We start from the raw sequence: 27,679 nt of genomic DNA on the forward strand, positions 1-27,679 counted from the left end.
CTGACATATATATATATATATATACACATTTTTGAATTGGCAGTCATTCACACAGGAGACAAATGAAAATAATGTAAAGAGTGTTCAGAGCAATCCTTCTACTTCATTTCCATCCTTTACTTTTATTAGTTTCTTTTGTTACAGAAAAGGTATATATTTTTATATTTTCCATCTTTACACAAAACTTCCATGTTACATATACTTCTGTGCATTTTGCTTTATTATTTAAAGTATTTAACATATCGCTTCATAGAAATGAAATCTATCCATATCAGCACATAGAAAAATTCCTGCTTATTTATTTGACATGTGCATAGTATTTCATTGTATGGAGGAACCACAATATGTGAAATACAATCCTCTACAAATAGATATTTGGTCTTGTTCCAATCTTTGGCTATTATAACCCATGCAAAAACAAGTAAATTTGCATATACCATCACTTTGCACATGGACAATTATATCTATCAAATAAGGTCCCAGAAGTGGCATTTTTGTATAAATTTAAATATTTCCATTTGCAATTTGGGCAACTCTGGGGGGGAGTGTGCTACACACCCACTGCCACCAATACTGTCTGAGAATGCCTGCTTATCCAACAGAATGCCTGCTCACACTTTAGTATTTTTGACAACATGGTAAATGAAAACCAGGTAAATGAAAACCATCACAGTGAACTTTTTTTAACTTCTGTAAGTATGATGGAGATCAGGCAGGCTTTCATGTAAGTAAATTTGTATTTTCTTTTTGTTAATTTTCTGTTCATATTCCTTTCCTATGTCTTTGTTATGTTGTTGTTCTTCTTACTCATTTATAGTGGAAAGAACAGCTTTGTGATATGAATTGCAAAATTTCTCATGGTTTGCTTTCATTTGTCTTTTGACATTACTTGCAAGATTTTAAATTTTTTTGCTTTGTTTTGTTTTTGCTAAGTAAGTGGATTTCCTTTTTTCTTTCTTACTTTTCTTTTTTTTTTACTGTAGTACTTATCAATCTTGTATGGTTTTCTGGATTTTTCTCTCAAAATTTTATGGCTTCATTTTATTTTACTTTTAAATTTTTCACTCATTTGCAGCTTATATACAGTGTGAGGCTGCATTTATTTTTCCCTAGAAGACTGCCATGTTGTTCCAGCACCATTTCTGGAAGTGTAGATTTCCCTCTTCCAATTGCACTTGACATATTCATCAAATGCCATGTACGCTTCATGTACTTGGGTCTGTTCATGCAGACATACCACACTGTTTTAATTATTGAGGTTTAAAACCATAACATCCAGCAGATCCAGTTCCTCTGAATAGTTCTACATAACAGAAACTTAGCCGCTGTGAATGGAAATAGAGCTGATTATCCCAAGCTGATTGTGTGATTTCTGGGGTCAGAAGCCATTTGACCTCCATCAGAGCAGCCTTCTTCTCTCTCTTTTGTTCCCTACACACCTGCCCCTACTCTTCAAACCTTCAGGTTTCATCCTTAATGCTCGTATTTGCAGGCACCGAGAGCCTTTTTCTCTTCCTTTCTTATGCTTTCCCCCTACTTGTCAGATGGTCAAATGCAGTGCTTTTTAAAGCTCCCAGATATAGGGCAAATGCTACCTGCATTCCAGTCCACTGAATCTGAATCCTAAATGTCTGGGAAATAATCATTAATTTTAATAGATCCCTTATAGAAACATGCTTCCAAGAATGTGTGTAGGACATGAAAGGGCAAGAGAAATAAAAAGAAAAGAAAAGAAGAAGCAGGCTCCAGAGCTTATTGCTTGGCTTTGAGCAAAGCACTGACTGCCTGCTAGCTGCACAGAAGCCTGGGCCCGCCCTGCACCCCACCCCAGAGCCGGAGTGACAGCTAAGGCCCTGACAGCTTACAGAAATGAGCCAGAGCATGAAGCCTCTGCTTTTTCTCTCTCCTTTCTGAGCAAGGGGGGTGGGGGGGGAGAGAGAGAAGAGGCACTAGGAAGAGACATACAAAGAAAGACATTGGAGGAAGTGATACAGAAGAGGGTGGGAGAGAGAAAGGGAGGGAGAGAGAGAAATCGAACATGCAGGAAGAGTATTTAAAAAAAAAACCAAGAGGCAGAAGTCCAGACCTAGCAATATTGTAGTCATTTTTTAAAAATATTTATTTATTTATACTTATTTGAAAAGCAGAGAGAGAGAGAGGACGAGCTCTTCCCTCACTCCCCAAATGAGGCAATAGTAGGAGCTGGATCAGGTGGAAGCCAGAAACTCAATCCAGGTCTCTCAAAAAGAGAGGCAGGGACCCAAGTACTTGAGCCACCACCTGCTTTCTCTGCAGGTGCATATTAGCAGGAAGCTGGAATAGGAAACAGAGCCAGGAGTGGGACCCAGGCACTCAGATATGAGATGCCAGCAACCCCAATGGCGTCTTGTCCTGTGCCAAATGCCCACCCTTTTTACAGTGGTTAGTAAGGGCCTCAGATACACTCATCATTTTCTCTGTAGGAATTTCTTGTGAGAGACAGGCTTGCTGCAGTGTGGGCACTGCTCAGCTCACAACGGTGGCGACCCCTGTGCAAACTCCCTCTGCTGGGCAGCCTTGCCTCTTCATCCTGAGCCTCTCATGGTGGAGCATCTCACTTCTCTCACCCAGGAGCTAGTACGGGGTTGTCAATAGCAGAGCAGGCCGCTGTGTGGCACATGGGAGCCTGGGATTGGCCCTGGTCTTTGGAGCAGAATGCCAGGGCTCTTCATCTTTCCCTGATACTCTCAGCCAAGCATTTACTCAACATGCGCCGTGGCTCACCCATGGTAGGTCCTGGGGATAAAACGATGATAAAGGCAAAGTCCCATTTTTGCAGAAAGCCATGGTTTGATAGAGGGTATAAATATGTAAACTAATAATTCAAATGCAAATTTTCAATATTTCTAAATACAACTTTTTAAAAAAGATTTATTTATTTACCTGAAAGAGCTACAGAGACAGAGGGAGAGACTAGGGAGAGAGAGAGAGAGAGAGAGAGACCATGATCTTGTACCTGCTGATTCACTCTCCAGATGGCTGCAAGGACCAGGATTGAGCCAGACGGAAGCCAGGAGCCAGAAGCTTCATCCGAGTCTTATACATGGGTTGCAGGGACTCAAATACTTGGGCCATCTTCCGCATTTCAAGTTTCAGACAATTAATTAATAAATTAGCCCATGGACCTAGGCAATCAACAAACACTGTGACTGAGCAGGATGAAACAATAATATGAAAGAAAATTAGAATGAGGGAGAAGAAAAATAAATGAGTTTGAGTTCCTGCTCCAAAATAGCTCACAGCCTTGTCAGAAAGAGATAAACTAATACTTGCAAAGAAAAGTAAGAAGTGTAGTAATAATAAGTGTTGCCAAGGAGGCTAGGAAGCTCTCAGAAAGAAATGCATAATTTGGGAATTTATGTGATTAGAACCAAGAAAGGCTCTTTGACTGAAGTCAGATCTGCAGGGGATTTTGAATAAACAAGGAAGTCCAGCCACATTTGAAACTTCTTCCCATACTTCTCTCTTTTTTTCCCCTATTAATGCTGGGACTGGATTTTTTTTGAAGATTTATTTTTTATTTCTTTGAAAGGCAGTGCAAAAGAGGGAGAGAGAGAGAGAGAATATCTTCCCATCCACTGGTTCACTCCCAAGATGGCAACAATGGCCAGGACTGAGCGAGGGTGAAGCCAGGAGCCTGGAGCTCCATCCTGAACTCCCATATGGATGCAGGGGTCCAAGCACTTGGGCTTTCCCAGGTGCATTAGCAGGAAGATGGATTGGAAGTGCAGCACCCAGGACTCATCAGAGCTACCACATGGGATACCAGCATCAGAAGCTGCAGCTTAACCTGCTGTGCCACAATACCAACCTTGGTCTGGGATTTTTTTTTAGTAACATGAAGTGAGGACAGAATTAAGCATCTTTATTCAACCAAAATGTTATTGTGATCTGCCAGATCTCTGAGCTGTTTCCCAGGAGCTGAGAAATGCCCTTGTCCTTGACCAGGGCTGTAGGTGGAAACTGAGGCACGTATGCGGGTGAAAGGAACCAGTTCCTACCATTCTTACCTGCACGTAATCAACAGAGAAAAGCTGTGGAAGAAAGGGAAGTCCACAGAGGAAGGGAAGAGAAATACCGTCAGGGTGCTAAGAGTTAACATGATTAAAATGAGCCCACCTGTGCAGGAAAATACCCTCTCTGCTCCTGTCAGCTGCCCCCAGGCCTGCTACGACGCATGGGATGACACATGTGCCACTCATCCTCACAGCACCTGTGTCTGCTCTAGGTCTCCCAGCCAGGGAAAATCCTTCTACAAGGTAGGCAATTCATTACTATATTTTATAGATTCATAAGGTTTTACTTATTCTCTGAACCCCACTGTAAGCCACCGAGGGAGGCAGAAGTTAAGCACCATCTGGGGGTTGGGAAATGGGAATAGTTAATGGAAGTTTCCCAATCCAAGAAAACAGGAGATTGAAGAGCTGCTCTGGGTGAAGGCCCAAGGCTTTTGGCTTAATTATCCTCACTGGCTCTTGCCTCATCTATATTCTGAGATCTTTCCCCTCTAAACCACTTCTCTCTGCATTTTTCTGCTCTCACAGGCTTTGTCACTTCGCAACAGATCCACTTTTTGTGTTATTCATTTTTTTCCTGTTAACACTTTCCTGGGGCTAGGAGCGAAGGGGAAGGGGTTGGCCTCCTGAGTGGCCCCATGCCTGAGCAATCACTCCTGTGGCCCCATGCAGCCGGAAGCAGGGGCACCTGCCCTGGAGCTCACAGCATTGTGGGCTGCACTGCTCTCAGCCTCATGATCTCTTTATTTGGGAGCCATAACTTTCAGCTGGAACATTATCTAATCAAATAGGATAAACACTATAAAAAGAAAAGATGGACACTAGGAGATTCTCCATTGCCTTTCAAATATTGATGGCTAAGCCACTTCAAAGTGAAGAACTTTTTTGAACACGTTTAAATCATCAGCTATTCCATAGCTTCTCTTTTGCTCATCAAAAATGCCTTGGCAACTGGTAATTGATCACAAAGCAGCAGAAATATCAGTAGAACAGCAGGATCTCAGGGATGTCAGAGGACCATCAGTTCGCACACACTTCCCATGGCAGCAATTGTACAGGATACTTCAAGAAGTTCATGGAAAAATGGAATGGAGTTTGTTTTAGGTCATAAATATTTCAAATCCACACATCTTCAAAGGCTTAAGAAAGTTCACAAAAAAATGTAGATTATGAAAAACTACAGGGGCCAACACTGTGGCATAGTGGGTAAAGCCGCCGACTGTAGTGCCGGCATCCCATATGGGTGCCGGTTCAAGTCCCAGCTGTTCCACTTCTGGTTCAGCTCTCTTCTATGGCCTGGGAAAGCAGTGGAAGATGGCTCAAGTCTTTGGGTCTCTACACCCGTGTGAGAGACCCAGAGGAAGCTCCTGGCTCCTGCCTTCAGATTGGCATAGCTCTGGCTGTTGCGGCCAATCAGGGAGTGAATTGGCAAATGGAAGACCTCTCTTTCTCTCTCTGCCTCTACTTCTCTGTGTAACTCTGATTTTCAAATACATTTTTAAAAAATCTTTAAAGAAAAGCTATGCATGAATTTCAACAATTTTCACCACAATAAGCTTATCTTTTCATTCTATTTTCCACGAGCTTTTTGAAATGCCTGCCTATGCTCTCACAGCTCCTTCCACAGGAGCCATTATATGCTCCAAGCTGTTTACTCTCAAGAAATGTGAACTATTTCCAATGAGTGGCCACCTACCTCCTTTCTCGAGGAGATAAGCGCACCCATGTTGTAATTCAGAAGGGGCTGACAAGCAGTTCAGAATGGTGTAATGAATGGATAGTAAGAAAAATTGTCATTTCTTATCTGCATTTATTTCATCCATGCATTCAATTTGTGGATGAATATACACTAACAACAAAGTTGAGAGACCATGGGCTAGACCCTGACCAGCACAAAACAAAACTGACAAATGCCCTGCAACACTCAGGCAAAGCACGTATGTTGGATGCTTCACTGCTGCACTAGAGTGAAGAGGAACCCCAGCAACCCACAGACGTGGAGACCTGCACTTGAATACTAGGTTACAGAATTTAGTGGAAGCAAATAAGAAATAACAATCTTCCTGCTTTGCTTCATTTTGGGATTAGCAATTATTGTTTGGGATCTACTCTCAGATATCACTGTTACGTATTTATTTGCAGTAGTGATATTTGTCAATTATCCTTTTTCTTCTTGATTTCTAAACTGGGCTTTTAAAAAAAATGCTGTCCTTGAACTAGATGACAGATATGATAGACAGATAGATAGATGGATAGATATTCCAATGCGTAGAATACTAGAAGCAAAAGATGGGGAAAACACTGAATTTTGCATGATTCAACCCAAGATGAGCTGTCATTCATGTTCAGGGCCTTCATTCCTCTCCATTTTTGCTATCTTGCAAAATTTTAAATATTTATGTGAAATTTTCTGTTGAGTCCCACACACCTGGATATTGATCATTACCCCAGCCAAAAGAGTGGGCCTCAGACAAATAATGAGTGGACACAACTTGTGCCTAGGAATGCAGGATTGTAAGAGGAGTAACTCAGTTACAGAAAGGTTCCTTTATGAGGTCCCCGGCTGAAGCAATTTCACTTTTCTTCTATTATTCACCAGCTCAACACAAAATTAAGAAATGTGGCTGAACACTGTCTTTTGTGGAATGGGAATGCCGTCTTAGTATTCAGTCATACTCCTTAATTTTAGATTTAGATATGCATATTTCATGATATCATATGGCACACCATAATATATACAATATTATCTGTCTGTTGAAAATTTTTTTAATTGATAGGTAGAGTTATAGACAATGAGAGAGAGAGACAGAGAGAAACGTCTTCCTTCTGTTGGTTCACTCCCCAAATGGCCACCACAGCCAGCACTGCACTGATCCAAAGCCAGGAGCCAGGTGCTTCTTCCTGGTCTCCCATGCAGGTGCAGGAGCCCAAGCACTGGGCCATCCTCCACTGCCCTCCCGGGCCAAAGCAGAGAGCTGGACTGGAAGAGGAGCAACCGGGACTAGAACCCGGCACCCATATGGGATATCAGCACCACAGGTGGAGGATTAACCAAGTGAGCCATGGCGCCGGCCCCTGCTGAAAATTTTTAATAAGAAAGTGCCCCTGATCCCCAATTCCAACCTCTGTGTGTGCCTGTGCACATGCGTTTTGAGAAATGGTAAATATGTCTGAATTATGTAAGCTGTATTTTTCTGCCAGAAATACATTTCTTAGAATGTGAAATTAAACAAAAATTCAGCCATGTAAAGTTCTTGGTTTAATTTTGACTACACTTATTGATCTTTCTGGTCCTTTGGAAGATCTATTGCAAAGTGTGAGAATTCTAGTTGCACAGCTGCTCAATTCCAGGTGTCCTTAATTTCTTTGATCACCAGGGATGTCACCATTATAATCTCTTTCTTGTTTCCCAAGAACCTTCTATGGCAGAGGTTATGACATCTCAGTGTGTCGATTAATTCTCCCTGGCATCACATATGAAAAAATATACTCAGAAAAGAAAGAAGAAAACTATTCTAAGGTGGGGTAAGCATTTGGCCTACCAGTTGAGACATTGGTAAAGATGCTCACATTCAATATTAGACTGCCTGTGTTGGAGTCTCAGCTCCACTCCCAATATCAGTTTCCTGCTAGTGTGCATCTGGGAGGCAGCAGGTGGCAAATCAAATAGTTTGGTCTCTCTCACCTATGTGAGAGACCTGGATTGAGTTCCTGGCTGCTGGTTTTATCCCGAGCCCAGCCCTGGCTATTGCAGGTGTTTAGGGAGTGAATCAGTAGATAGGAGTTCTGTCTGTATGCCTCTCTCTGCTTCTCAAGTAGATTAATTTTTTAAAAAAGAAAAATATCTTAAGGTATTTATTTTCAACCAATTACAACCCACAATTGTCCATATCAATAGATAAGAGTCATCTTTGACCTTCTTACTGATGCCAGAACTGGGTATCTTGTCCTCACAGTCAGTTGTTCACAAGTTGTTGCTGTCTGGATTCAAGAGAAAGCTTGAAAAAGTTATGAAGACCTTATTGTGGTCAACCTGGAGGCCTACATCATATCCAAAACCAACTGGTCTGCTGTTTCTCCTTCAATCAAAATGTCTTATTCCCCAGCTCTGAAGAGTTCTGGTTTTCTTGGGTTTTGGTTTTTGTTTGTCAGGGCACTAAATCCCATCACCTTTTGATGTGTTTGTTCTGTGGGAAGGAAAGAGCTTCCATTGGGCAAAATCTCATTGTCCTCCCAACCAGAAGAATTCTGATGGGGCTTGGCTTTTCCTGTTCCTGCCTCTGTCACCTGAGCAGACGCTTGCTTTACCCAAGCTTTATGGTTTTCCTTAACCTGAAAAAGGAAGAAGAGTTAGTCAGTCTCAGCCTCATGAGATTGCATGTTTTTCTGTTTGTTTTTAAATGAAAAAATTGTTATCATAGTTTTTGAATTGCAAAAGTAATGTGTGTTTATTTTACCTAATGAAGCAGGTGCTGACACCTGTTACCTAACAAACTGAGTAGAGGCAAAGGTGATTTTCTCCTTCCCCCCTTCACTGCCAACCTCCTGGACAGGCAGTGCACACAGTCAATGCATATCCTTCTATCCCCTATCCCCCTGTTATTACAAACATAAGTGAATAAATATACAGGAATTTCATTTGTACCAAAATATGCCTACCATATATACATCAGTCTGCAACTAGGTTTCGTCCTGCCCCCCACTTGATGTATTGTTGTTTTTAGAATCAAATGAAACAAAACTCGAGAAGAAACTTATTAAGCTGTATTCACTGCTCTTCAAAGACTAGGAAGTGGTTTGGGACAGAGGTCAAGCAGTTTCCTTTCCCTAACATCAATAAGTGATGAGCTGAGTGAAGGAATGAGTGAGTGAGTTGGTAGAACACAAATTAGGTTGAGACTCTTACTGAATAGCATGAAGAGTTGTCCCACATGTCTGGGCAGGTTAGAGTGTGTCAGTGGGAGCAATAGGAAGGCTCAGAGGCTGGAAAAGGAGAGCACTAGGGCCATTGTGTCCACATTTTTGTCTCCAGAACCAAGTACCTTGCCTGGCACACACTGGCTACACAATTCATATGGGAGGAGAAGGGAAATACGATGGATGGATTAATGAATATATATATGAATTTATTTTTAAATGTTTAACTTTTGAATTTTTAGAATTTATATAAAAGAAGACAGAGGTCTCCCCTCTGCTGTTTCACTTGCCAAAGGCTCACAACAGCCAAGGCTGGATCAGGCTGAAGCTGAGCCTGGAACTCAATGCTGGTCTCCCATATGGATGGCAGGAATCCAATTACTTGGGCTATCAATTGCTTGTCTCCAGGGTGCACTTTAGTAGGTAGCTGGAACTGGAAATGGACCTGGAACTGGAACCTGGGCACTCAAATATGGGATGCAGGAGTTCCAAGTGGCACCTTACCTACTATACCAAACAACTTCCCCCAGATCAGTGAATTAAAAAGAAACAAATTAAGGTGCAAACAAAGCCATAAACAAAGACTATTTTTTTAAGAAGTGTTGTGCTGAAAATGAGGAAGAAAATAATGAGGGAAGTAGGGAATTTTGTCTAAGAAATTTGAAGGTGAATTTGAATAAGCAGTGAAAAAAGTTGCTGACACGTTGAAGCCAAACGGCAGGGGACCTGAACTTGTTTCACCAGCCAAGGGAACTCTGAGGCTGAATTGGAAATCAGGCTTCTCCTTTACGCTCTTCCATTAATACAGTTTAATATGATTCTTTGGAACTTTCCTCAGGGAATACTGCCTCTGAGAGCAGCTGACTCATGGAGCTGAATGCCTTATACTCTTCATCTTCCTTCAGGTCTCCCTAGCAGCTAACTTCCTGATTCTAGATGCTTCTCTGCCTTCTCTGTGTATTGACGTTAACTGCATAGCTGCAAACCACCTGTTATTATGCAATGTCCAAAGGGCCCATGACTGACTTCTAAACTGGAGTTTCAAAGAATAATTTCATAACCCCTTGACATTGCTGCCTGCTTTTTAGTGATGCTAAACAAGCATGTTAACGTTTGTTTGAAAAGGTAAAGGATAAGTAACCTTCTTGTTTTTCATATAAACCTTCAATGTTGATTATTATCATCCAATATCATTCAATAACATTTCTTTTTTAGAGAGGTCTTCAAGGAGTTCATGGTTGGGACACATGTTTTGATACAGTGGTTAAGCTACTGCTTGGGTCTCTTGTATCCCCTGTTGGTGTGCCTGGGACGGAGTCCCACCTTCATTTCCGGCCTAGCTAACTGCTAATGCACCTGGGAGGGAACAGATGATGATTCAAGTACTTAGGTTCATGCCACCCATGGCAGAGACCCAGATGGAGTCCCTGGCTTCTGGTTTTGGCATGGCCCAGCTCTGGCTGTTGCAGGCATTTGGGAGGGAACCTCTCTTAACCCATCTCTTCCTTTCTTGCTCTCACTCTGCCTTTCAAATAAGTAAAAATAAAACATTTAAATATCACTTTTAAAATGTTAATGGGCAACACATATAATGAAACAACTATGCATAGCTGTCTAACTTCTTTGCACTAAAATAAATTTATCTTTTAATTCAAGTTTACACAAACATTTTGAATTCCCCTTATATTTCATGGAACTCCTATTAGCAGAAACTCTGGAGTCAGACTACCCAGATTCAGATTCAGATTCCAAAGTGTATGGTGGTAGATCTTGAGGTAAGTTACTTTACCTTTTTGAGCCTCCATTTTTCAACCACATAATGGAACTACTACTATGCCTTTCATAGGGGTATTATGACATTTAATTGATATACTTACAAAAGCATGCAGCAGAAGTAGAAAATGGTCAATACCTAATTAAGGTTTGAAGAATATGCTTTGAAAAACCATTTTTAAGAATATTGTTTACTCATCATGAATGTTTCCTTATATTTAATAGAAACCTATGCAACTCAGTATGCAAGTTGAGAGAAACAGAAATTTAAAACTAGCATCAAACATAGGGTTGTTTTTGCTTATTTGTTTGAGGTGGCAGGTATTTTTTTGAGATGCAAACTCCATTCTGAGGCAGACTCTGAAACATTAAAAATAGCTAGAAGGAAGCCCACTGAACCTGCCTCAGCTGTCCGTACATAGCAATGTCACCATACATAGCAACATCACCACAGGTACCACTCGATTTAGCATCCACCGAATGGTGATTGTCACAATGCAACAAGGCAAGCATGGTGAGGAAATAAATACAGCACTATGTTCTTCTAATCAATACAGACAGAAGGCAGTAGCACACCAGAGCTGAAGGTCTACTCTGGTCCTCAGAGTTTGTGGCAAATGTTCCTTTTGGGGATAGTGCCATCCTTCATACACAGGATAAGTAGCCTGGACTGATTCTGAGGAGATGAATTCTAACCACTGCTGAGCAGAATTTGGAGTGTGTTTCTAAATTAAGCTTACTATAAAACTACAGCACTGTGCAAAGGCCTAACCTTGCAGGCAGGCTCAATGTTGGTACATGTAGAGTCCACCAGAACAGGGGGCCAGGTGGGTTTCAGCTCATTCTGGGTCCAACTCCAGAACCCCTCTGTCATTTCTGTCTCTTTCTCTGGAAACAAAACAATAGGAGATGATTTTACTGGCTTTTCCCGTTAGAAGTCAATGCTTGTAGTGAAATGTGAAGAGACAGCAGATGTTGCTTCACTCCCATGTGGTCATGCTAGGCCTTAAATCTGCAGTGAATGGAAGGATCCAGTTAAGGTGGACCCCTTCCTGACACACAGATCTTCCTGTACTATTTCCTGATGCGAATACACTGGTTGAAATCCCAAACTCACCTCTGAAAATGCCAGGCTCTCATCAAGAAACTGTGTTCCTATAGTGAGAGGATTTTCTTGCTTTGGAAATAGTGTGAACTGGATGATTCTACTTCAGTTCTGAGTATGTGATTGTTCCTGCCAGCTTAATTTTTTTTTCTTTTGAAGAGCATTTTTCTCTAAGCTTTCAAAACCCTCAGAAATAGAGTGAACTATGTTTAATATCCTAATAAGAAGCAAGGAATGGAAAACTTTGAGGGTCTTCTAATAATCTGAAGTGCTGTCCATGGAAATATAAATGTTCCTTGACTTACAGTAGTATTATGTTCTGAGAAACCCATTGTACATTGAAAATATCCTTAAGCAGAAACCAATTGTTATCTACTTAACCTGCTGAACACCGCAGCTCAGCAACACAGTGCACTGTAGAGTGTGGGTTACTTCCCTTGTGACTGTGGGGCTGACTGGGAGCTGCCCTTGCTGCTGCTGTACAGCGTTGCCAGAGAGGAGTGGATTCATAGCACTAACCTGGGAAAAGATCAAATTTAAGTACAGTTTCTACTGAGTGTATCACGTTTGCATCATCATAAAGCTGAAAAATCATAAGTCAAATCATCAGAAGTTAGAGATTGTCTGTACACATATGTGTGAAACTAGAGATGACCCACCTGTTAATGTAACATAAATTCAGTTATTCACCATCTATTTAGCCCAATCTCAAATCCCTTCTTTGTGCCAGACATTGAGCTGGATGCTGGGTTTACTGAAGGCAAAATAAGTGTGATCTCTTCATCATGGAATCTGGAGTGTAGAGAGGAAAGTGTAGAACGAATACGCATTTAAAGATTATATTCAGTGCCATGAAGAAAAGGAAATGAATCAATGTAATTTGCCTTAGTAGAAAAATTATCTATAGCTAGGTTTTCCTCCTATTTGTCTCAGTTACTTTAGCTAATTGCTTTGACTGCTTTCTTTTTAAGGCCTAATTTATATCCAGTGTTTAGTATTCCAACTGAAAACACACTGCAGAAGTTCCAGTGAGGAACTTCTTCTATAATTTGAGTAGGGTCACCTAGAATTTGAGGGAAATCAAAGGAAGCAATGAAAGTATAACAATGGGCTGGCGCCGTGGCTCAATAGGCTAATCCTCTGCCTTGCAGCGCCGGCACACTGGGTTCTAGTCCCGGTCAGGGCACCGGATTCTGTCCCGGTTGCCCCTCTTCCAGGCCAGCTCTCTGTTGTGGCCCGGGAGTGTAGTGGAGGATGGCCCAAGTGCTTGGGCCCTGCACCCACATGGGAGACCAGGAGAAGCACCTGGCTCCTGGCTTCGGATCAGCGTGGTGCACGGGCCGCAGTGGCCATTGGGGGGTAAACCAACTGAAAAAGGAAGACCTTTCTCTCTGTCTCTCTCTCTCTCACTGTCCACTCTGCCTGTCAAAAAAAAAAAAAAAAGTATAACAATGGGACTATCGCATAGGGAATCTTCATAACTGAATAGCATGGACAAAACCCATAGTCAGCTGTGTCCTGAAACATGAAGCAAAAGAGTAGGAGCAGAGGAATTCCATTATTAGTAGTCTGCCCTAGCCATTGAAATCATCCAACATGCTGTTCTCACGGTCAGTCACATTGTAGGTCGACCGTCTTCTAGGCTGGTAAATCTCCTTACACAGGAGTGAGTCCTTCTAGACAATGCATTGGCTGCCTCTGGCTTCCAGTGTCCACTGATTGTTATTAATGGGAAACTAAAAGGACAAACGTTTGTATCAAAGAGATGAGCATAACATGCATAGCACTGTGCCATTCCATACTCCCACCAGAGGAGGCCACCTCCTCATTGCTCCACCCCAGACCAAGGAATCAAGACCAGGCACTTATTTCTTAAGTAGTTCATGAAATTCTGATGCTCATACACTCAGTCACATTGCTTTAACTTCAGAATTTAGTAATACTAAAAAATAAAACACTCTTGAAGTCAGATCATATATAAAATTATCTAATTCACAGAGCATTTTAATGATGCTCATTAGCTTACTCAAAGCATACTATGACTTTTACATCTTTTCTAGGGCAGGACAAGCACAGAAATATTCTATAGGGATTTCTGCCTACAGGGAACATCTACTTTCTTTTTCTCACCTAATTTTAAAATATCTTCCAAAGTGGAACCTGGACAGTGTTATATAATTGTGCTTAAAAACACTTTTCAATCAAGAAAAGACTCATAATGAGGATGGTGTCCTAAGTCAGACAAAGATATGTCAAAAATAAAGGTGTACAATTATAAACCTATAAGGAAACATTGAAACCTTGTGTCTGTGCTTCTAGTTCTACAAAATGGGCATATGTGTATTTCTCATATAGATTTCATACATGTACCTAGGGTATTATTGTCTATTTATTGGCCACCAACACACACACACACACACAGTAACACCTCTTAGGTAAGAGTGGACTGAACTAAGATGGAAATGTAACTTGAGGGACCAGCGTTATGGCATAGTGTGTAAAGCTGCCACCTGTGATACCAGCTTCCCATATGGACCATAGTTCTTGTCCTGGCTGCTCCACTTCCAATCCATATCTCCCTACTAATGGCCTGGGAACAGAAGCAGAAGATGCCCCAAGTGTTTGGGTGCCTGCTACCCTTGTGGGAGATCTGGAAGAAGCTTCTGACTCCTAGCTTCAGCTTGGCCCTGCCCCAACCATTGCAGCCATCTAGGGAGTGAACCAAAAGATGGAAGATCTCTTTTTCTCTCTCTGTCTCTCCTTCCCTCTGTAACTGTGCCTCTCAAATACATAAATAAAATCTTTTTTAAAATAGTAACTTGGCCAATATTAAAGGGTTAAAATTATTGATTTCCAAATATGAGAAAAAATAAGATGCAGAAACATTTTTCAACATTTATAAGATTACTAAATGACATCATCTTATCTATCTTTACCTTACCTCTCTCCCATGTACACATGCACACACACTGTGCAAAACTACCTATGACAGTGTACAATACATAGATATATCTGTTGAGCTCTTTATAGTAATGGTACCATTAGCAAATTTATTCATTAGCTTCTGCTTTTCACCCAAAAGTTATCAGCTGTAATCATTGATCTGTTCTCCCAAGCTGTCTGCGTTATCATCATTATTAGTGCTTTTCAGTGAATGAATGCTAGGACTTTCACTGACAACTACAGAAGTTCCTACACTGTTGGGCAAACCTTCCACATACTGAGGGTTGAGAGCAAAGCAGAAAATTTTCCTTAACAAATAGCTACTCTGTGGCATAGACTCTAACATAAAAATGAATGTCTAATTTGTTCGTTCTACAACCCCAGAAGCAAAGACCATAGACAAGAACACATAGACAGCAAAATAGTTTGGAATTAGCTTGGATTAACTCCCATAAATAAATTATAATTAGCAGATAATTTATTTATTGTCATGCTGCAGTAGAAGCTTTGTTAACTAAGTAGTCTATATAAACTTGCTGTAATAACATAAAAACCTTCTTATTTTTCTATATCCACAACTATATAAGTATTACACATATAAGATGGCTTTAGTTACATGTTTCTATGTGTCTTTACCACACCCACCAAAATTTGGTATCTCTCTCAAGGGAGGCCACACAGTTACTTGTTGCTGTTTTTCCAATATCCCCAGACAGAATGGGTCATAGATAAATGGTGGCTAAGAATTTGATGTGCCAAATGTTTTTAAAATTAGGACTATTAACATAAAGGAAATACAGAGGGAATATCATAATAATATAATCCTGATTATTACATCCCTACCTTTTATGCAATGCAAATGTAATTATCTCTTTCCCTTTCCTATGAGCTCTTTATCCACATGGATATGTTTGAAATGACTATTTATATCTGGGCAAAGGGCTCCAGCAGTTTTTAATCCTCCCTACTTATCTGGTTCAGCTCCCCAAAGCATCCAATTGCACCTGTACGTAACAGGAGCAATTACATTGGCCTTTTGAGAGCCAGCTCTGGATTCCTAGCTATACTATCAACCTGCTGTCAGCTGGGATTCCCTTTCAAGAAAGAAGTCTTGGTTATAAAATGATGTTAAAATTTCCAAATGACTGAAGGGTTAAATTAGCTATTAGATAAGCATCGCAACTCTGATTCCATCATTTCTATACAGTTTTAGCAATATTTACAAAAGATAAACAGAAGTTTGTTGTGCTTCCCTCTTTGCCTTTTTGGCTTTTATTCTTCATCATCTTTACAAGGCCAACTTCTCTTTAACTACATCAACTGCCTTTTGTTGTCTCTCTTAAGGGAATGGATTTGTTACTGTTTTGGGGAGTTGGGAGAATGTATTTTATTTAATCTAGTACTTCTAAGATATTGGCAATTCAATATGTAACACATATTTTAAAATGCTAACACAAAATTTGATGGGTATTTTACACTCACAAGACATATCAATTTGGACAAGACACATTCAGCTGTTCACTTATCATAAGTTTCTAGTGGTTCCTGTCCTAGACAGTGCAGGCTTGTAAGAATAAACTGCAATATCAGCTATAGAGCATGGAAACTTACAGCAGATGCCATATGAGTCAAGAACTGATTCCAGTTCTGAGCCATAAATGTTAGAAGAAAGTCACTATATCTAGCAAAGTGTTCCCACTTTTCTGTTTCTAGCAGTATCCAGATTTCTTGTCAAGATGAACCTACAATTTCTCTTACAGTTGTGTGACTCCCTCAAGTTTTCTTCTGTGAGAGTCCCCAGAACCTTACTGAAATGGAAAACAGACCCGTGCAACACAGTACATAAAATATTCAACTGGTCTTAGAGAATTTCAAACCTTCCCAGTACTCAATGATTCAACTAGTGATGACGTAGCTTTTCAGGGTTCTAGAAAAATACTCCTATTCAGATCTCTCAATGAATATTAGTTGAGTTAAAGATCTAATGAACCGATAGCCTGCTACCAATTCTCTGATCCACAATCAAAATAGTTTGTTTCATGTTAATAAGTGCATGCTCATTTGCATGTTGACCTCCTGTTTAAAGTGGTCTTGAATTTCAAAGAGACAATTTTTTTCTCTATTTTTATGTCATTGTTTTCATTAGGTTATAATGAAAGACTAAAGCTGGTTTATTTTACTATGCCCAAAGACCATCTTTGGAATTGCTAGTTATAACGTATCTCAACTGTGATTTTTAAAAATAACAGATTTATTAAGGTATTGTCCATGTGGCACAAAAGCCACTCCTTTAAGGACACAACTCACTGCATCTTAGTAGTTTCACAGAATTGAGCAACTTGCCCACTGTCTGGCTTCAGAACATTTCATCACCCTGACAAGAAAGTTTGCCCATTAGCAGTCACTCTCCAGGGCCTCGCTCTCTCAGCCCCATGAAGCTGCATTTCAATCAAGAAGTCATCTTAAAATCTGGGTTTAAAGTTTTTGTGATTAGACGAGGCAGTGGGCTTTTTTGGTTTGGTGGTTTATTGCTTCCATGCAATTCACTTATTTGTTAGCTCAAGAGTGGAAAGGAGTACACAATTCCACATGTCAAATGCAGTTATTTTCAATTAAGCTCAGAATATATGGGCTACATCCAATTTCTGTGCTTGATTCCTATAAGATCAGATAAACATCATTTTGCATGAAGTTGGAGATTAAGTTACTAGAATATTGTGTGCTCTCTCTGACCCCATTAAAGTGGTGAGTACATTTTTCTAGGGATGTGTGTTAAGCTTGTGGTTGACAAGTTTGGTCAGTGTTAGAACCTGGCTTCAATCAAGAGACTATGGGGTGTGTAAGCCCAGAAGTTTGGCCCACTTCCTTCTCACACTCTACTTTGTTCTATTTCATTTCAAAAGAAACAAATCAAGGTTCATTATACAAATCCTCATTCTGACGCACACATTTGCCTTCTACAGGGGGATTCATAGTGTCACCTTTGTATGTTACTTCAAGCTCTTATTTCTGTTGCATGGAAAAAGGCTTACCTGATGGGCAATTCATTGCAACTTCTAGCCAGAATTTTGTGCTTCACTATGTATGGACTTAAGTTATTTGTTAATTGTATCTTGTTTTTGTCTTCTCCTCCCCCTCAAAAGAGTGAAGTATCCTTAAGAATAGAGAGCTCCCTTTAATGCAAAATACCCTAAACTATTTCCATAAAATCATGTTCTGAATGGAAAATATCTGGTTTCCCCATAAAGTTATTCTGTTGTGTATGTTAAAACACATTTTACTTTTGTTCCAATGGCTTAATTTCCAAAGTTCCTGCAGATAAAGTAGATCTGTCATGTGGTTAATCTTTTTTAAGCCAGTTCATTAACTGTGTACTGATATTGATGCTGTGGTTTTTTTTAATGGATTTTATTCCAGGTGAATTTTTTTATAATGATGTTCATCTAAAATAAAAACTAGGTAATGAAAATAAAGTTAACCAAATGGAACAGAGAGCTCATGCCAGAAGTTTCTGTGTCTCTGCCGCACCTTGCCACTTCACATGTAGCATGTCTCATGCCATGATCACATGATGACCCACAGGGTTGGTTTACTTCAGATAGACAGCTGTAGACTGAACCACCTGTTTGTTTTTTTATTTTTTAAACATTTATTTGAAAGGCAGAGTCACAGAGAGAGAGAGAGAGAGATCTTTCATTCGTTGATTCACTCTCCAAATGGCCACAATGGCCAGGGCTGGGCCAGATCAAAGCCAGGAGCCAGGAGCTTCTTCCAGATCTCCAATGTGAGTGCAGGAACCCAAGCACTTGGACCATTATTTGCTGCTTCCCCAGGTGCATTAACAGGAAGCTGGATGGGAAGTGGAGCAGCCGGGAATCAAACTGGTGCCCACATGGGATGCTGGCATCACAGCCGATAGCTTTACCTGCTATACCTGGCCATCTTCCACTACTTTCCCAGGCACATTAGTGGGGAACTATCAAGACAGTTATAAAGCATGTTCTGATCAAATCAGGGTAATTAGCATTTCTGTCTCCTTGTTATTTCTTTATGCTTGGAATCTTCAAGCTCCTCTCTTCTAGTTCTTCATAAAATATATAGTAAGGTATTGTGACTGTAGTAAGCTATTGTGCTGTGCAACACCAGGACTCCTTACTTTACTGGACTGTTTAGGTACCGTTATCCAACCTCCCTCTGTCTCTCCTCCAGGATTCTTCCCAGCCTCTCAGAATCGCTGTTCTGTGTTCTTTGTTTCTCTACTCCCACTTGAGAGAGATTCACATTTCACAGCAACGCGGGCTAAAATCCCTTTCTTTGCCTGCCATCCTCTCACATCCCTTTCTACTGTGCTCCACAGTCTCCACCTCTCTCCCCTCACCCACCTGGCACCTCCTTTCTGTGTGTCTACCCTTTGCATTTCATTCCTTAACCCAAGGCTGAGCTGCAAAGAAAAGCCTGGAGCTAACCCAATGAGCAAGAGAATTCCCCTTTGGAAAATGGGTGGATGGGAGGGGGCAGCACTAGAGAGCAGTTGTGTGGAGGATAATGAATACAAGAGTGTTGGAATAATGATTTTTGTCCTTATTACAAGTGCAGTAAGACTGGGAAATGGGGGAGGGGGACTCTTCCAGGACTCCAGGGCTCTGTTTGGGGAAAGGCACTATACATGTGCACATGGCAGTGAGTGCCCGGAACTTACTTATGACCACTGAAGTCTACACACAGAATTAACAAATGAGATAAGTGGGCCCTTCATGTGGCCCAGAATATTAATTACACACTTCAGAAAAGAGTTACTCTACTCTCAGCACTCTTGTGACATGGAAACCAGCCTCAGACAGGGTTATCAATTTTCCCAAAGCTGCCTGGAAGAAGTAGCAAAATTTCTGTGCCTGTAACCCCATTCTCAAAGTTTTCAAAAAATACATCCTGTTCGGTGACATTGTTGGAGGGACAGAGTTAATTGCAAATGTGAAGCAGGAAGCGTTTGCAGTTGGTGCCTTCCTACTTTTCATTGCAGGCCGCCTTCTCCGCAGGACCTTGCAAGTACAGTCAGTTCTGGCTACCCATGGGGGATTGGCTCCAGGAACCCCTCTGGTGTACCAAGATGTCCCTCAATAAAATAGCATCCCATTTTCATATAAGCCATGTACATCCTCTCATCTACTTTAAGTATCGTATCTAGATCACTTACAGTATGTAATATAAATACTATAATATAAATGTTAATTTCACTACTGCATTATTTAGGGAGTAATGAGAGTAAAGTAAGTCTGTACTTGTTTAGTGCAGATGCAATTGCTTTTTCTGAGTATGTTCCTTCTGATGTTGGTGCAATCTGTGGATGCAGAACCCACGGCTATGGAGGGACAACTGTTTCTGTCATCAGCGTTCCTCTTCCATCACCATGCCTCAGACACAGGCAAAAATGCACACCAATAATGACTCCAAATCTGCTCCCAGGAAATTGTGAAAGAAAAATACCTGGAGTTTTACCCTGACAGTGTCTTTATTTTAGAGAAGATAAAACTCTGGCAAAGACATACTCTTTCATGATGGATATGCCAACCCTGTTCTCCACAAATGCCTGTGCTGGCTGGCGCTGGCTAGGGGCTGAAGCTGAGACTGGGAAAATTCATCTAGACCTCCCAAATGGGTGGCAGGGACCCGATCACGAGAGCTATTGCTCTTGCTTCCTAAGGTCTTTATTAGCAGGAAGTTGGAATCAGGAGTCAGAGCTGAAGTCGAGTGTCAAACCCAGGCACATCGACATGGAAATCAAAGGCTCATAATTAGTGTTTTCACTGATGGGCCAAATGCCAACCGCTTCCACAAATTCTTGAAATACTCATGAATGTATATGTATGCATGCATACGTGTGTGTGTGTGTGTGTGAGAGAGAGAGAGAGAGAGAGAGAGAGAGAGAGGGAGATCTGAAATCATTTTCTTAAAGCTAAAAGCTAATTCTCAAGTCTCCAATGTGAAATAGAATAGCTTAATGGGGTAATTTTCAATGAGAACTGTGATTTTTGCTGCTGTAAAATACTGAATACATATGAGAATTTGTGTTATTAATAAAAAAAAGAAAACCACTTTTCCCAATGTATATTATAATACTGGTGATAAATTTTATGTAATAGAAAATATCTAATTTTATTAGCAAAAATCTTCTCCCTCTGGCCCCTAGATTCCCAAATATTCTCATAGCTGAGTTAAAAGCACAAACAGGTGAATTTGGAAATTAATGAATCTTATTGACAAGCTGTTATTTTTATCAGAATCATTTCTATCACATTGATTTCACTTTTTTTTTTTGACTAGAATTGTAAACTGCTCTTCCCTTGACAACATTTTTTCAAATATTTATAAAGGTTGTCATTTACTAAGGAGCTGATTATGCTTTTGATGCTGTGCCCTCCCAATATAATACATAAATAAGTGTGTCAAGATGCCTAGGAATCATAGATGTAGATAGCTTTCATGGAACCACTGAGGTACTTGCAGTGTGATTTAGCAAGAATTTTCTTTGGGTGGTGAAGGTGATGACACAGCAATATAGGTCCTGCTCAGCGTGACAGGCAGATGAACAGAAAGAATGGGGTATAAGATAGTTATTCCAAGAGGAAATGGAAGTGAAATTACCCCTAAGGTCATTTACTGACCAGACACACCAAATCACGTTGCCTCCCCAGCCCCCAGCACACTCATGTAGGGAATGAAAACAATCCCCTCTGCATGTATGAGACATAGGAGACCTGCTGCAGGGTCTGATGAATCTAGCCTTGCTCCTCTCTGTGGCTCTGGGGCCCAGTGACTGGGCTTGTTGCTGCCAGTGTCCTGCTCTCAGTTCAGTACCAAATTGGTGCTCACTGTATGTGCATGTAAATGAAAGATTTTGCACTGTCTTAACCTCCATTAAACGTAATTGCCAGGGCAAGCATTTGGCCCAGTGGTTAAGACCCCTATTGGGATGCCAACATCTCATATCAGAGTGCTTGGATTTGAGTCTCAGCTCTCCTTGCAATTTCGGCTTCCTGCTAATCCACGCTCTGGGATTCAACAAATGATGAATGGGTCTCAACCACCCATAAGGGAGGTTTGCATTGAGTTCCTGGTCCCTGACTTTAGATTGGCCCGGTCAAGATAAATTTTTAAAAAAAGGTAAATAAAAAGTTTGTTTGTCTTAAAGTGGGTGCTATGGAAACCCTAAAGAATAGGGTAGTTGTTTTCCAAGATTTTACACCAAAGAATTGGGGAGGAAAATAGACAGATTCCTCTGGAAGATAGCAAGAAATCTGGGACTTTTTCAAAATTTAGAGGTCACAGGCAAGTGAGGTGAGATAAGAAAATTAGAGATTTTCAAATGACGAAAATGTGGTTCTAATTTTAAAAAGACACAAAATAACTCCTGGAAACCACACCCTTGCTCCCTAGAACTGTATGACTTTCATAACAGATTTGCTTAAAATAGTATTGAACAATATTTAAACTGTCACATTGCCAACTCAAGTCTGATAGATCTGATGCCTGAAATACATTGTTTCCTGACTTAAAGAGAGAGGCCAGTAACTCCAAAATGTTCTCTTGTGGGTTTTTTAGAATACTAATTTTGGCTGATAGATAATCTCCCCAGTACAAATCTTGTAGTTCACAGCACTTGGGCAACATGTATTAAAGAAAGTTCAATAGCTTTCCTATCTATGGACTTATTCAAAGAACTTAGTGAAATACACAGACGGATCTCTTTGCTTCCCAGCAGTGGCCAACTGTGCAGTGCTTTTCACTTAGAACCATTTTTTTGAATGTAGAGACCCTTTATAGTTAATATTCTACAGAACTTACTTTAGAAAATGCTGGTCTCTTCCTTTCTTAAGACATGGTATGGATGTTCTCCTGGTGGGTTCACTTCTTACATGGCTGCAACAGCCAGGTCTGGGCCAGGTCAAAGCCAGGAGCCATGAACTCCATCTGGGAGGCAGGGGTTCAAGCCCTTGGACCATCAACAACCGCCTTCCCAGGTACATTAGCCGGGAGCTGAATTGGAAACGGAGCAGTGGGGACTTGAACCACCAAAGCACTCTAAGGCCCTTCTGCAAAATCTTGTCGTTGACCTTAAGAAGCATGAACTCTGAGACACTAGAGAAATAAATATCAGTAGAATTGTGTGACTGCAGTACTAGAGAGTACAATTCCTCTGCTGGAAGTTCTCCCACAGTGTCCTGCCCCAGATATTTCTGGAGCTTCTAAAGCCCTGGCTTTATTTCAGGAGAGGAAGCCGAGGGGATGTGCTTCCTGAACTGAGTTTGAAGGGCGGGTAGTAGTGTTACTGGGCCAGAGGAAGAGTGGGTACTTTAGGGAGGGCAAGCAGCAGGTACGTGGTCAAAATGGACAGAACTAGGAGAAGTTTAGTAGGAACTTTGAGGGCTGGGTTGTGCTTGCAGGAAATGAAGCTGGAGTGGTTGGTACTCAGGAATCAGATCACCACGGTTTTTACTTAAAGTCTTTGGAGGTTTTAATCAATGTCACGAGACTTACATTTTAGGGACAGCTGTTAGGAAGTAGAGGGGATACCAGAGGCCAACAGACCACTAAGAAAAGCTGGTATCAAAATACAGACAAAGGCTGACACCAAACCTAATGTTGAACGTAAGAAGAAGCATTTAAGAGGCATTCAGGGAGGAGTGAGCATGAATGAAAAACATGAGGATGAATGATAGTGGGAAGTGAGGGCAACAGAGACTGAGTTGTGGCCCCCAGAGTAGCTACTGGACAAGGGAGTGGAGCCCCAGCCCTGAAAAGGAAAAATACAGAAGAGCAGCAGGAAATACTGAGCAGGGGCTGGGGTTGTGATTCAGTGGGTTAAGCCTGACACTTGCAATGCTGGCATCCCATAGCCCAGGCTTTGGGACACAGTTAAGCTGCTGCTTGGGACACGCACATCTTATATTGGAATGCCTCGTTCAAGTCTCAGCTCTTCCACTTTCAATCCAGTTTCCTGCTAATGCACATCTTAGAAGGCAGCAAGTGATGGCTTAAGTACTTGGTTCCTTGCCACCCATTTGAGAGATGTGGTTTGAGTTCTGGACTCCTGGCTTTAGACTGGCCCAGCCCCAGCTGTTGCAGGGGTTTGAGGAGTTAATATGCAGATGGAAGATCTTTCTCGTTCTCTCTCCTCTTACTGTTTGTCACTCTGCCTCTCAAATAAATAAAAGTAAATACATAAAAATTTAAAGTCATTTTAGGAAGGATATAAAAACCATTAGTGATTCCTCAGGACTGGCAGGTTTGGTAAACATTTGTATTTTTTCCCTGATTATAAGAGGAATGGTTGTTCACTGGAAAGAAAGAAAAAGAAAGGAGGAAAGAAGGAAAGAAAAGAAAAGTAGAGAAAAGAAAAGGAAGGAAGAAAAAAGGGGGTGAAATCACCCTAATTCTAATACTCAGAAATAAACACTATTATTATCTTAACAAATTTTACTGCATTTAAATATATTTTCCCTAATACTTTACACAAATGTGCAATCTTACATGTGCATTTTGCATCCTGATTTTCGTGTAAAATCCTCTCATAATTTAAGCAGCCTATGTTTGTTCCTTCTTCCTTGGTCAAGGACCTTACCCAAACAAAAAAGCCAGCCCTTTCATTTGCATAATCAATTATTTCCTCTCCACTGGATCATTCCCACCAGCTTACAAACATACTGCAATATATCTCATCTTAAAACAAACAAAACTCCTCCACATGCTTCTTTCTTGCAAGAAGTACCACAAACCAATTTTATGGCTTTTTTTTTTAAACCCTGTACTGATAGACAAGGTCCTCTCTACTGTTTACTTTAGATGTGGGTGATTAGTAGTTTTTGATTGAGATGAGAGTGAACATTTTATAATTGGAACATGAAAAAAATTTGCTCTCATATAAGAAAAATTTCCTGCTGACTGAAATCTCCTGCAGAATAAGGCATGGCATGCTTCCCTCAACTCCTTCCCTTTCTTCTTCAGTTTTTGGAAAGAACAGGAAATTTTAACTTGGAGTTGAGATGCATTCTTATGAAATGTTTATCATCCTATCTGAAATGGTAAGCATATGTATCACTGAAGATGGTCAACAGTCCATCTCTATGGATCCATGATGTATAGAGTTTAAAAAGCTCACAGTAGAACAGTATAGTAGCAGAGATGGCAGCTGGGACTATAATGTCTGACAGGGTCCACATTCAAATTCCACTCAGCCTCTTAACTGATAGGTGAACTCAAGCAAGTTTTTAACCTCTCTGCAAGGCTATGCTTCCTCATTTGTAAATGTGGGCTAATGTATATAATAATAGAAACTATATAATATTGTCATGAATATTGCATGAGACAACACATGTACAAGTGCTTAGCGTAGTCTCGCATGCATACTACTAAAAGCCCAATTAATAACTAAGTGTTCTTAGTTATTAAATTATATTTACCTACTTTAATATTTCTCTTACCTTATATCCATTTAAGGCTTCAAAGTTTTGTTCCTCTTGCTTTTTTTTTTTTTTTTGATTTTTTTAAAAATTTTTTGACAGGCAGAGTGGACAGTGAGAGAGAGAGACAGAGAGAAAGGTCTTCCTTTGCCGTTGGTTCACCCTCCAATGGCCACCGCGGCCTGCGCACCGCACTGATCCGATGGCAGGAGCCAGGTACTTATCCTGGTCTCCCATGGGGTACAGGGCCCAAGCACTTGGACCATCCTCCACTGCACTCCCTGGCCACAGCAGAGAGCTGGCCTGGAAGAGGGGCAACCGGGACAGAATCCGGCGCCCCGACCGGGACTAGAACCTGGTGTGCCTGCGCCGCAAGGTGGAGGATTAGCCTAGTGAGCCACGGCGCCGGCTCCTCTTGCTTTTTACAAGCTTAGTTACAGAACAAATACATTGGCATGGCTAATAGTTTCACATTTGCCAACAAGGTTTGCTTTGAATATCTTTTGTATTCCTTCTGCCATTCTTCCTTCAACATGATTTTGTGAGTGTAAAGTGTAAGCACCAGCTAGCAGATGAATCATAGGAAGCATTCAAAAGCATCCCCCCCCCCCCCATCAACTTTCTGTGTCAATCACTGATTCAAGTGGTTTGGGTTCTTCTGTGAATCGACTTTAAATAACAACAGTCACCTATTTGCCACTTAGGGGCCCTGAGGAAAACTTGAATGAAGATGTAGTATGGTGCCCTAATCATAATATATTTGCTATTTAAAGCCAAATGTAAACCCTTGTTAAGGTTGCTGTGGTTAGAAAGGCTGGAAGTGATTTACATGGCAAAATTACATTTCCACTGCCTGAGCATTCTGCAACTCCAGGTGAACAGACTGGGTGGATTTGCATTCCACACCTTAGTGGCTGTCACTTCTTGAGTCATCTTGCTTGCTCAGCAACTGAATGGTCACATTAGGCTGTAAAGGAAACCACTGGGATTATCTTGATTGCCCTGTTATTAAAAGATTTCCTACCAGGCCCAAAGCAGATAGCATTGTTATCAAGATATTCTCTAATTTATAGTCACATTTTCTGTTTCATTGGCAGAAACTCAACAAGTATGCACTAGGAGATTATTTTTCTTCTATTTTGCTTCCTTCCTTCTTTCCCTTCTCTTATGTTTATTTTATTTTAAACAGAGTACCTATAAACTTGTTCTTGGGGAGAAAAAAGTGGGACTAAGCAAAATGTAGAGATTCTTGGTGGTATATCAACTCTCAGAGATCCTAAAGCACAGTCTCCTGTATTCATCACTGAATTTTTGCCGGATCTTTTATATGTGGCTTCTTTATTTGACCTGGAAGAGCATTCAACCTTACCTTGATCTTCAGGTTGTGTTATCTAAGTGTCTTATTTGCTCTACCTGAAGAACTACATCCAGTCCTCAAATCTTACATCTTTCAAATCCTGTGCCATTTCTCTTTATCTCCTACTGGACAATGAACTGGTTCAAGGCAAGGAATGTGTCTTGTATATTCCTGTACCTCCTGCATTTTATTCATATGAGGAACCCAATAATTACTTTTGAAGCATTGAACATAAACAAATATGAATGGAGGGTGGCTGGCACTGTGACATAGAGGGGAAAGCCACCACCTGCAGTGCCAGCACCCCATATGGATGTCATTTTGAGTCCAGGCTGCTCCATTTCCCATCCAGCTCTCTGCTATGACCTGGGAAAGCAGTAGAAGATGGCCCACATCATTGGGCCCCTGAACCCTGGAAGAAGCTCCTGGCTCCTAAATTCGGATCTGCCCAACTCCAGCTGTTGCAGCCATTTGGGGAGTAAACCAGCAGATGGAGGACCTCTTTCTCTCTCTCTCTCTCTCTCTCTGCCTACCTGTAACTCTGCTTTCAAATAAATAAATAAAGTATTTAAAAAAAATGTAAAGAAAGGAGGAATGGTCAAGGATTGTTAAGCTTACAGCTAGGGAAGTTTCCAAGCTTGATTTGCTGGCTGAGCCAGTTTGCAGAAGGTCAGTAGGTCAGCTTTGCTTAATTCAGTTGGAACTGCCAGAGATAACTGTTTTAGGATCTGGGATCTAGGGAAAATTCTATCTCCTATCATATCCTGTTCTGAATCTGTGGGAAAAACCCAAGCCCCTGTGAGAATCTAAAGAACACTTAGTTGGCTTAGCCTCTCAGAAGTCAGCAATGCCTTCTAGGAGCACATATTCTGAGAAAATCTATAGCTCATTTTCAGATGGAGCCAGTGCCCACCTTTCTTCTGAATGAGCACATACTCTACTCATTCATGCATGCTACTGGTATTTAAAAAAAATTAAGCACTTGGTGTGTAACTGTTGTTGTGTGAGCTCTCCATTTCCTTGCAAAATGGGGCTATGTGACTTCCACACTAATGATGGCCACAGTATAATA

General features: G+C 40.9%; 2 protein-coding genes across 3 annotated transcripts in view; one reads left to right on the forward strand and one right to left on the reverse strand.

Annotated features, from left to right (window-relative positions):
- The window catches only part of CLVS1 (clavesin 1), a 190,828-nt gene that overhangs the window by 120,669 nt on the left and 42,480 nt on the right, over positions 1-27,679 (forward strand). The window lies entirely within an intron of this gene.
- The window catches only part of ASPH (aspartate beta-hydroxylase), a 303,829-nt gene continuing 280,012 nt past the window's right edge, over positions 3,863-27,679 (reverse strand). The window contains exons 30-31 of the transcript XR_011389109.1: positions 12,510-12,642; positions 3,863-8,387 (exon numbers count right to left, since the gene is read on the reverse strand). The gene's annotated coding sequence lies outside the window, so the exon portion shown is untranslated. The remainder of the gene's footprint in view (positions 8,388-12,509; positions 12,643-27,679) is intronic.

The sequence above is a fragment of the Oryctolagus cuniculus genome, chromosome 6, assembly GCF_964237555.1.
Source record: "Oryctolagus cuniculus chromosome 6, mOryCun1.1, whole genome shotgun sequence".
In the NCBI taxonomy this organism is placed as follows: domain Eukaryota; kingdom Metazoa; phylum Chordata; class Mammalia; order Lagomorpha; family Leporidae; genus Oryctolagus; species Oryctolagus cuniculus.